Consider the following 10713-nt stretch of genomic DNA (forward strand, 5'->3'; position numbering starts at 1 on the left):
GGCAATAAAATCAAACAATATGAATTGGAATGTGTTAAAAAGCATATTGCATTATTGCTTGGCAAAGAAATGACAAGGCATAAAAATTGTTGGATTTTAAAAAAGGTGTGAATGGAAAATGAAGAGTTGCGACTTTTATGAAATGTTGCGACTTTTATGAAAAGTTGCGACTTTTATGAAAAGTTATGACTTTTATGGAATGTTGTGACTTTTATGAAAGGTAACAATCTTTCTGAAAGATTGTGATTTTTCCAAAGGTTTGTGACCTTTCCGGTAAGGCACAATAAGAACTTTTTCACACTATCCTTTGTTTTTTATAAATTGAGGGATTTCCTCTCATTTTAAATAGAATTTATGGACTTCTTCTTCAACTACTAAATCTAATATTCTAAGTGTACTTTACTGTCGTTGAGTGTTTCGCTGACACAGGAGTTTTTGGTATCTATACTCTGGTGATTGAGATCATTTTACCCTGGGAGGTCATATTCCAAATCAAACCTCGGATACTAGAGAGGAATAATTTCCTTAAGGGGACACTGTGAATTCAGTGGACTTAATCTTTTTCCTATTAAAAAATTTTCTAGATTCTGGTACGTGTTTTACAAACTTTAGATTTGTGAATTAATTTCAGTTCGTCTATTCTTTTGTTTTACATTGGTTCATTAAACTTGGTAACTTCGTGTTTCTGCAAAGTTTGTTGGAATCAGTAAGATTCTTTTGACACGTATTAACAACAATTCTTATTTAAGAAAAATATTTCGTATTTTTTTTAAATCTGTTTTTGATTCTAGTTTCGCTACTAGTTTTAATTTTCTAGTTGTGAAAATGTTTTTAAACTTTGTTGTCTTACAAAGTGTTCAAAGTTTGTTCTAAGTATGTTTGGAATACAAGATGAAGAACAAAAATAATGATAGTATTTTGATTCATGAATTGTCTATTTTAAGTTTTGATTGATATACATGTATCATTTCATTTGACATATGTGATATTCAATGAACTTATTAAGTTCATAATTCATAACCAAAACAAAGAAAAAGGGGGAAACTTTTTAAATTGACTATAATTTGAGCGTGATTAGAGATCTATAATTACAGTTTGCTTAGTTACGAATTGTAGCTATATGTTTAGGGGAGGAGAGAGACAAGCGAAATTTGAGGGAGATGCGAGAGAGGTTGAGAACATGTTGTATTAGTTGTATCATGTTGGATCATCGATCATAAATAGAATTAATACAATCGTTTTGTATAAAAGTGAATATAGTTGTATAAAAATATATTATATTTAGTTACATATATATTACGAGGTGAGAGATGACCGAGATCGAGAGAGGATATTAGAGGCAAGCGAGATCAAGAGAGAAAGGAGAGAGAATGTATTGTATTCATTGTATCACAAATACAATTGATACATAATATAAATATAGTTGATAAAAAATTCAAATATATTTGTTTAAAAACAATTGATATAAAATACAAATCTCTTAAATATATTTGATAAAATACAATTGATACATAATACATTTGATAAAAGAGGATGGATACATATTGTATTCATTATATCAAGTTTTATGACAAATACAATTGATTTGTATAAGATAAAATATGATTGTATCATATTGTATTAATCAACACAATTTATATCGACAAATACACTTGGCAGAATACAAATTTTCATACTACAATTAATACAAAATACGTATACAATGGATACATAATATAAATACATTTGATATATAATACGAAATACAATTCTCATATTATGGTGCAGCTGTTTGGGATGGAGAGAGAGAGAGAGAGAGAGAGGAGGGAAGGGGACAATGGGAGGAGAGATGAATTTGCTATAAAATCCTACCTATAGCTACGAATTGTAATTATTTAAACTATAGTTGTTTATCATATATACATATCATATGGTTGTACTGGTGTGTAAGTTAACCTTTAAAATGGCTATAGTTTGAGCTTAATTAGAGATCTATAATTATATTTACTAAGTTACGAATTGTAACTACATGTTTGGGGAAGGAGAGAGACAAGCGAGACTATGAGAGGAGGAAGAAAGACGAGCAAGATTAAGAGAGGGAGGAGTGATGGAAGAGAAATCTAGGAGAGAAAAGAGAGGCTAGAGAGGTTAAATATTGTTGTATTCATGGTAATAGGTTGTATATACCACGAATACAATCGATACAAATGTTTGTACCAAAATGAAAAAAAATTGTATCAAAATATTGTATTTAGCTATATATTAGGAGGAGAGAGCAGAGTGACATAGAGAGAGGACATATGATGAATACATGTTGTGTTAATTATATCACGAATACAATTAATACAAAATAAAAATACAATTGATATAAGATACAAATATCGTTGTCTAACTACAATTGATATAAAATCCAAATCTCTCACCTATATTTTCATTGAATACAATTGATACATAATACGTTTGACAAAGAGAATCAATGCATATTGTATTCGTTATATCAAGTTTTATCACGAGTATATTGATTTGTATCATATACCAAAATAATTGTATCAATTGTATTTACAAACACAATTTATATCAACGAATATAATTGGCAAAATATGATTAATATTAAATACGTATATATTTGATATATAATACAAATACAGTTAATATGAAATACAAATACATTAAATATAAAATACAATTGTCATATTCTGTTATTCTTTTTTTTTTTATGATGTAGTTGCTTGGGATGGCGATAGAGAGGGAGGTGTTATAAAACCCTATCTATAGGTAATTATTTAAGTTAAAGTGATTTATCGTAAATATATATCACATGTTTGTCTTGTTATATTAAAGTATGATTATTTAAATTAAAGTGATTTACCGTACAAGAAATAATACATAGTAATAGAAATCGAAGATCAAAAAACTATAAGAGTACTGCCACAACTACTAGTATGTTTATGTAAGCTAAAGTTATATCATATCTTATCGAATCACCTCTATCTCATCTACAATACTTCTTCAGTATACCTCTATCAATTTCTTGAAAAAGATTCTATGGTTCTAACTCGTATCTTTATTTAATATTTTATCAACTTATTACTTATAGAATTATGTTAACATTTCATAAAATAATTGTCTCACTGAAAATAATGTTTTTTAACATTGAGTTGATAAAATCTTACCTAAAACTAAAAACCTAAAAAACAATATTAAATACTAATAATTTTATCTAAATAGTATAAAAAAATAATTTTTAAATAAATACGTATACAAAATTTATTTATATTTTAGGCCTAAAATTAAAAATTTCCTTTAGACCTCCAATTACGTCAATCTTTGTTAAAATCACATGTATAATGAAAAACATAGTAAGAATTTTAGCTTGACATAATATTTGCATCCATATGTAGAATTAACATAGTATCCATCAAAAAGTATTACATGATTTCTTGGAATTTAAGAGGCTGTTTTTTAGTCAAAATAAGTAACATCCAACAAGAAGTCCTTTTTAAAAAAAGAATCATTTTTTATAATCGTAATATTTGAGTCAGTTTTTATGCATCACGATTAATTTCACGAGAGGTATTGTTAGCTCTATCATTTAAAAAAACTGGTGGGAAGTTTGGGAATTAGAGTATGTTTATGTGCCAACAATATGATGAGTTCACCTCTTTCTCAATTTATGGTATAGTTTTCTATTATTTGATTTACATAAGCATACAGTTGCTTGTTGTATGTTGTTCACTACTACCATCTTGCTTATGTATATGAAAGTCATTTTCTTATGATCTATAGGTTCGATTCGTGGAGTTATCACTATGACGACATTAAAATATTCAGTGTAATTTTATAAGTAAAGTCTGAAGAAGATAAAATGTATATAGATTTTATATCTATCTTTGCAGGATTGAAATGTTGTTTTTGATAGACCCTCGACTTTAAATAAAAAGAAAAAGAGGAAAACATAGCAAGTTGCAAAGATATACAATTAAGACAAAATAAGAGGATACAAAACAAATGAAACAACAAATAGTAATAAACACCGAAAAAAAGGAAGCTACACAAATTACTAAATAATTCTACTAATAAAGAGAAGTGGAGAGGAGACTATTAGTCCCTTACATGTCCCACACGAAGCGCGCGATAACACTCAATTTCCTAAATAACCTTCCTCTTACCCTAATCATATCTAGGGTTATGTCTTCAGTTAATTGAGATATACCGTGGTACACCTTGTCGTGTTACCTCTACTGATGTGCCTATATCATACGACTTGAGGTTTAGCCCTTCCCTCGACCCTACAAACGCGGAATGCTTCATACATCCCCATTACCCTACTATTTTGGTGTTTCATGTTTTAAGTTTTCAGTTTTCTTTTTTGATTTTCCATTTGGTGATTGGAGTCTGAATCAAAGCTCCAACTAAATCTTGATTACGTACTGCAGGGTCCATCTGATAATAACGTTTTCAACATGATTTTATTTGATTTAAAACTTAAACTCGAAATCTCTGAATAAGTGCAAAACAGTCTCACCACGTATCACATCATATCACTAAATTCATACTCACTAAATGATGTACGTCATGATATTGATGGTGCAACCAGCTATACCCAAACCTGCCTTTCTTCTCTTTTGTTTTTGTTCAATTAAAAGTGAGAGGATGGAGTTTTGTAATTTTTGGCTATTTTTTTATGTTTGAATTAATTCTATCTTTACATTTTGTTTTTATTTATAATGGTGTTCGAATCAGTTTGTGATTATATCTGACTAGTTTTGTATTTTTAATAATCATGATATTAGAATGTATATATCGATTAAATTTTGTGTTTTTAAAATAATCATAATATTTGAATCAGTTTATACGTACATCGATTAATTATTTTACGAGTTATTTATCATCTCTTATCAATACGTACATCAGGTCATGACTCAATTCACTAAGACTTAGAGAAATTAAAACAAATCATCTAAGGTAATGCTAAATTTGCCCCATTTTGATTTCTTCTCCGATCACCTATCTTGACACATAAATTTATATGTTCGTATCATAATATCTCATGGAACTATACTCAATTAAATTAAATTTCTAAAGAACTTGAGTCTCACTAGGCATAACTCCGAATATTAAAAAATAAATAGAAAATGATCAAAATTATTTCTGAATTATGCGAAATATACCACTTATACCCTCTGTTACTTTTTGAGATAAAAACTTTCCCGTCGTTATCCTAAAAGACCACAAAATATCCTCAAGATTAACGATCTAAATTTTTAATAATGTGGTCAGTCAAGTGAAACTAATTCCTTCACCTAAGCGTTGCCAGCCAGGATCCCTATTGAATTGTGAGATCACTAATACTGATAATATTACAATAACGACGTAACATTAACTAATTCCTTCACCTAAGCGTTTACAGAATATATTATTTTAATTAAAATTAAGAATATTTTCAAAATTAAAGTATACTTTAAATAAATGGAGCTTTGCATGTGTATGAGTTAAAGAAGGGGTGGGAAAAAGGTGAAAGAGAGTTAAATTCAGAATTGAATAAGGTAACATGGAAGGAAGGAAAAATGTCCTATTTGGGAAAGGCAATAAAATAGGTTATTTAGTGAAAAAAATATTTGAAAATAAACGAAAAAGGAAATCACAAAAAAAAAAAGGGCTAATAGTATTTTATTTGGTTCTTTAATTATTGATAATTCTGATTTTAAGTATGTTTCTTCTGTTGTAATCTATGTGATGATAATTAATTTGATACAAAGTGAATAAATTTTTTATTGTGATTTGGTGTTAGTTTCATATTAGTTATACGCGTTACTAAAATAATGATCTTAAATTAATTTAATATACAAAATCAAGAGATAAATTAATTATTTTTATTAATAATAGGCTATTTAGTGAGGAAGATGTTTAAAAATAAGCCAAAAAGGAAATTAAAAATAAAAATAATTTATTGCTAAGCTAATAATAGTATTATTTTGTTATTCAATTATTGATAATTCTGATTTTTATTTTGTGATATTTCCTTGATTTTATAAAAAGTTTAATATTATTTTTATGATTTCAAATTAGTCATAAATATTTGTGAGACAATAAAAAATAAAAAGTAAGTATTTAAAAGTTAAAGTGGTACTTACTCAGTCCCATATTCATTGTACACATTACAAAAATAGTTATCTTAAATTATTTGTGTATTTACAAAATTGTCAAGACAGAGTTAATTTTTTTTTTTCGTTTTACCCTTATAATTAATTTTTTATACGTAAAAATAAGTTTGTAAAGTTCTAAAATAATTTTAAAAAATAAATTAGTAAAAATCTTAATTTTTACTTATTTACAATTTATTAAAAAGTATAAAAAATGGACAACTAATAAAGAATTGAAAATATTAAATATAAAAATGTGCAATATTTTTTTACACTGACTAAAAAAATTTACATTAATTGAGTCAGAGTATTTTGACAAATACATTTCACCTATAATTAATTAAATTGTGTTCATTTGATGTCTTTGCTTATAAATATATATCTACAATTTACTATGACTATTAATTGTCAGTATCACTTTAATATCCACATATTATGTTAGGTTTGTGCAATTACTCTATATTTGACAGTAATATAACTTTGAAATAAATCAAATATAATATACTTTATATTAAGATAAAAAAAAATATATAATTAATTAATTAAAAATTATATATAATGAGTCACATATCGCAAAAATTAAAATAAAAAATCACTAATAATGACATACTAAATTGATACCATAAATGAATTTGAAAAAAGATAGATAGGTTTGTGCAATTACTCTATATTTGAGAGTAATATAACTTTGAAACAAATCAAATATAATAGGGAAAAGAGTCTGATATACCCCTCAACTTTGTTATTTAGAGCTGATATACCCCTTGTTATGAAAGTGGCTTATATATATCCCTACTTATAAACAAATGACTCACATATACCCTTTTCCTATAACGGAAATGAAAAAAAAGATAATTTTAATCTAACTTTTTGTTATTTTTTTCTATAATATATAATCTTATATGAGTAAATTTAATCCTTGTCAAACATATTTTTTTGACTTTTTTTTTGTATTTCAATGACTAATTTGGAATTATTATTTTGATAATCAAATTTATTTATGTTTCACTAATATTCTTGTAAAACTTATTGTAGATGACCAAATTTTTTTCTTCGAATACAAAAATAAAATTACAATATAAACAAAAAAATAGTTTAAATTTTTTTTCTTTAAACAAAGGAATGAAAGAAAAAAATAAAATAAGCATAAGAAACTCAAATAATTATAATAAAGAAGTCAAAAATTAATTTATGTATTAAAAAATTAAAATATACCTTGAACTTTGATAGAAGAATCATAAATACCCCTAAATAATTTTTAAAAAAAATTAAAAGTGATAAATATAAATTTAAAACTATTTTTTTAACTTCCGTTAAATGAAGGGTATATGTGAGTCATTTTATAACGGCAGGGGTATATGTGAGTCGTTTGTATAACGGTAAGGGCATATATGAGCCACTTTTACAACGAGGAATATATCCGCTCCAAATGATAAATATCAGACCCTTTTCCCAATATAATATACTTTATATTAAGGTATAAAAAAACACATATTTTAATTAATTAAAAATTATATAATGAGTCACATATAGCAAGAATCAAAATAAGAACTCACTAATAATGACATACCATAAATGAATTTGAAAAAAGGTAGTTAGGTTTATGCAATTACTCTATATTTGAGAGTAATATAACTTTAAAACATATCAAATATAATATACTTTATATTAAGGTATAAAAAAGCACATATTTTAATTAATTAAAAATTATAAAATGAGTCACATATCGCAATAATCAAAATAATAACTCACTAATAATGACATACCAAATTGATACCATAAATGAATTTGAAAAAAGATAGTTAGGTTTGTGCAATTACTCTATATTTGAGAGTAATATAACTTTAAAACAAATCAAATATAATATACTTTATATTAAGGTATAAAAAAATATATATTTTAATTAATTAAAAATTATATATGACGAATCAAATATCGCAGGAATCAAAATAAGAACTCACTAATAATGACATACCAAATTGATACCATAAATGAATTTGAAAAAAGATAGTTAGGTTTGTGCAATTGCTCTATATTTGAGAGTAATATAACTTTGAAACAAATCAAATATAATATACTTTATACTTTATATTAAGGTATAAAAAAACATATTTTAATTAATTAAAAATTATATAATGAGTCACGTACCGCAAGAATCAAAATAATAACTCACTAATAATGACATACCAAATTAATACCACAAATGAATTTGAAAAAAGATAGTTAGGTTTGTGCAATTACTCTATATTTGAGAGTAATATAACTTTAAAACAATTCAAATATAATATATTTTATATTAAGATATAAAAAACCCATATTTATGACGAGTTAAATATCGCAAGAATCAAAATAAAAACTCACTAATAATGACATATCAAATTGATACCATAAATGAAGTTGGAAAAAAATAAAATAAAAACGTAGGAGATGAAAAGATTATTTCCGATATAAATAATAATTATATATTATTTTCCAACAAAAAATTAAAAGAAGGTTTAATTGAATATGGTAGTAGTCTAGTAGAAGATGAACACAAACATTTAATTTGTATTTATCATATGACGTAAAGGCCTCATTATTCTCAACTGTCTCAATTACTATTTGCATTTATTTGATTTTATTAATTGTTCTCTCAATCAAATATATATGAAATATAATTGCTATCCTCTTGTTTTTTTAATGCTCTAACTACCCAACCTCAACATATTTCAAGTTACCAATATTACCCTTTTTTTTCTAATGCATTAATATAAACGTCGTTAATAAATAAACGTATTTTTTAATGTGATTTTTAGCTGATATTCATGTCTTTCAATTTGGATAATAGTATAAAGTTGAACAGATAGACACACGTCCAACATGACAATTCACTCGAACTGATTTCTATTATTATCATGTAGAACGAGTGTGTATATGTGTTTATGTTTATACAAATTTAAATGTCTATCTGCACAAAGTCAAAATTCAACGACATAGATAATAGTTAATGTCAAATTAAAAGACACGTCTATATATCATTCTAGGTCTTTACCTAAAATAGTTAAAACATCACATACATATACATAGCCTATGTATCATCACATTGATTATTTGGATTTATAACAATTTAGTCTTTGAACTACTTTGAATTAAACCCTTTAATATATCCTCTTAATACACACCATGTTCCTTTTTCTCTTTTTTAAATTCGATGTTTGATATCTTCTTTTAAGTTTCGAGATTTTTCGTTTTATTTCAGAGCTCAATTCCGAATAAATATTCTTCTCCATCCCAACTCAATTTATGGTGGGGTACATAATAGTACTATGACATTGTTACTATCACTTTAGGTAACTCGAATCTTAGCCCACATAAAAAATTTGATGAACAAAATACACTAGAAACTCTCTGTCTTAGTGGTCAATTCATCAAGTCAATTGTCAAAGTGTAATTCACTTTACAATATGCCCAAGAGGAAAACAAAAGCCAATAGTGGTATAGTTATTAATACTCCCAAATATTAGCCATTCATCAAGGAAAAAATATAATTTTGTCCATATTACTCGAATTTTTTAAAAATGTTACGATAACATCTGATCCTTCTAACACGATTGCGACCACATTATTATTAGAGGGTCAAAGTTTACAAGAATGTCCTTTTGCACTCTACTTTGCCAAAGAGAAGTTGCAATACCTCTATTTTTTTTCTATACTAAACAAAAAAAAGGAAAATGCACAAGTACCTCCTCAACTTATGTCCAAAATCACAGAGACACAATTATACTATACTAAGATCCTTTACCCCTGAACTTATTTTATAAGTAATTTTCTACCCCTTTTCGACCTACGTGGCACTATCTTGAGAAAAAACAGCGTTAGGCCCACAAGATGGTGTCACGTAGGCCAAAAAAGGATAGAAAATTATTAATAAATTAAGTGTGTCTCTAAGATTTCGGGCATAAATTGAGGGAATACTTATCCCAAAAAACAATCTAGAAGTTTCTAAATTGCTTGTTAAACTAACATTTTCCCTTTCAAGAGATTAATAATTGACAAATTAAGATCAACTTACAATGCTAATGTGTCATGCTCTAATTGGACAATAACTAAAAAGTCATTGTAAATGAATGAAATTTTCCACCTAATATTTTTTCTCTTTTTCTTTTTCTTCATAAGAAAAATGTGGACACTTTTAGTTGGTCCATTTACAAAGTCTTCTCTTCTTCTGAAAAAAAAAAAGTAACATTCCTTAAAACTCACTAACCCCACAACTACTACAAAAGGAATCAACAGACAGACACACTTTCCTTTTTAGTCTGTTTAAAAACGAACATTATTTTATCGTAATAAGAAACAATTTAACTTCAAAATTTCACTTTTACCCTTAATGAAACAATTCCGGATCATATTTTTTTAGATCAAAAGTTTTACTTTAAATAGCGAGTCAGGTCAAACAGCGCCACATGAAATGGATTAACAAACAAAATAGTACTAATTAAGCTCCAAATCCCCATTTCTAATTTTCATCATATGGCTAAAATTTCAAAGTCAAAATGGAGCTCAAGTAGTGCTATTTATAGAAAACTAAAAACAAACAGAGGAAGACAGGGGT

This window comes from Solanum pennellii, chromosome 1 (genome assembly GCF_001406875.1).
Source record: "Solanum pennellii chromosome 1, SPENNV200".
NCBI lineage: Eukaryota > Viridiplantae > Streptophyta > Magnoliopsida > Solanales > Solanaceae > Solanum > Solanum pennellii.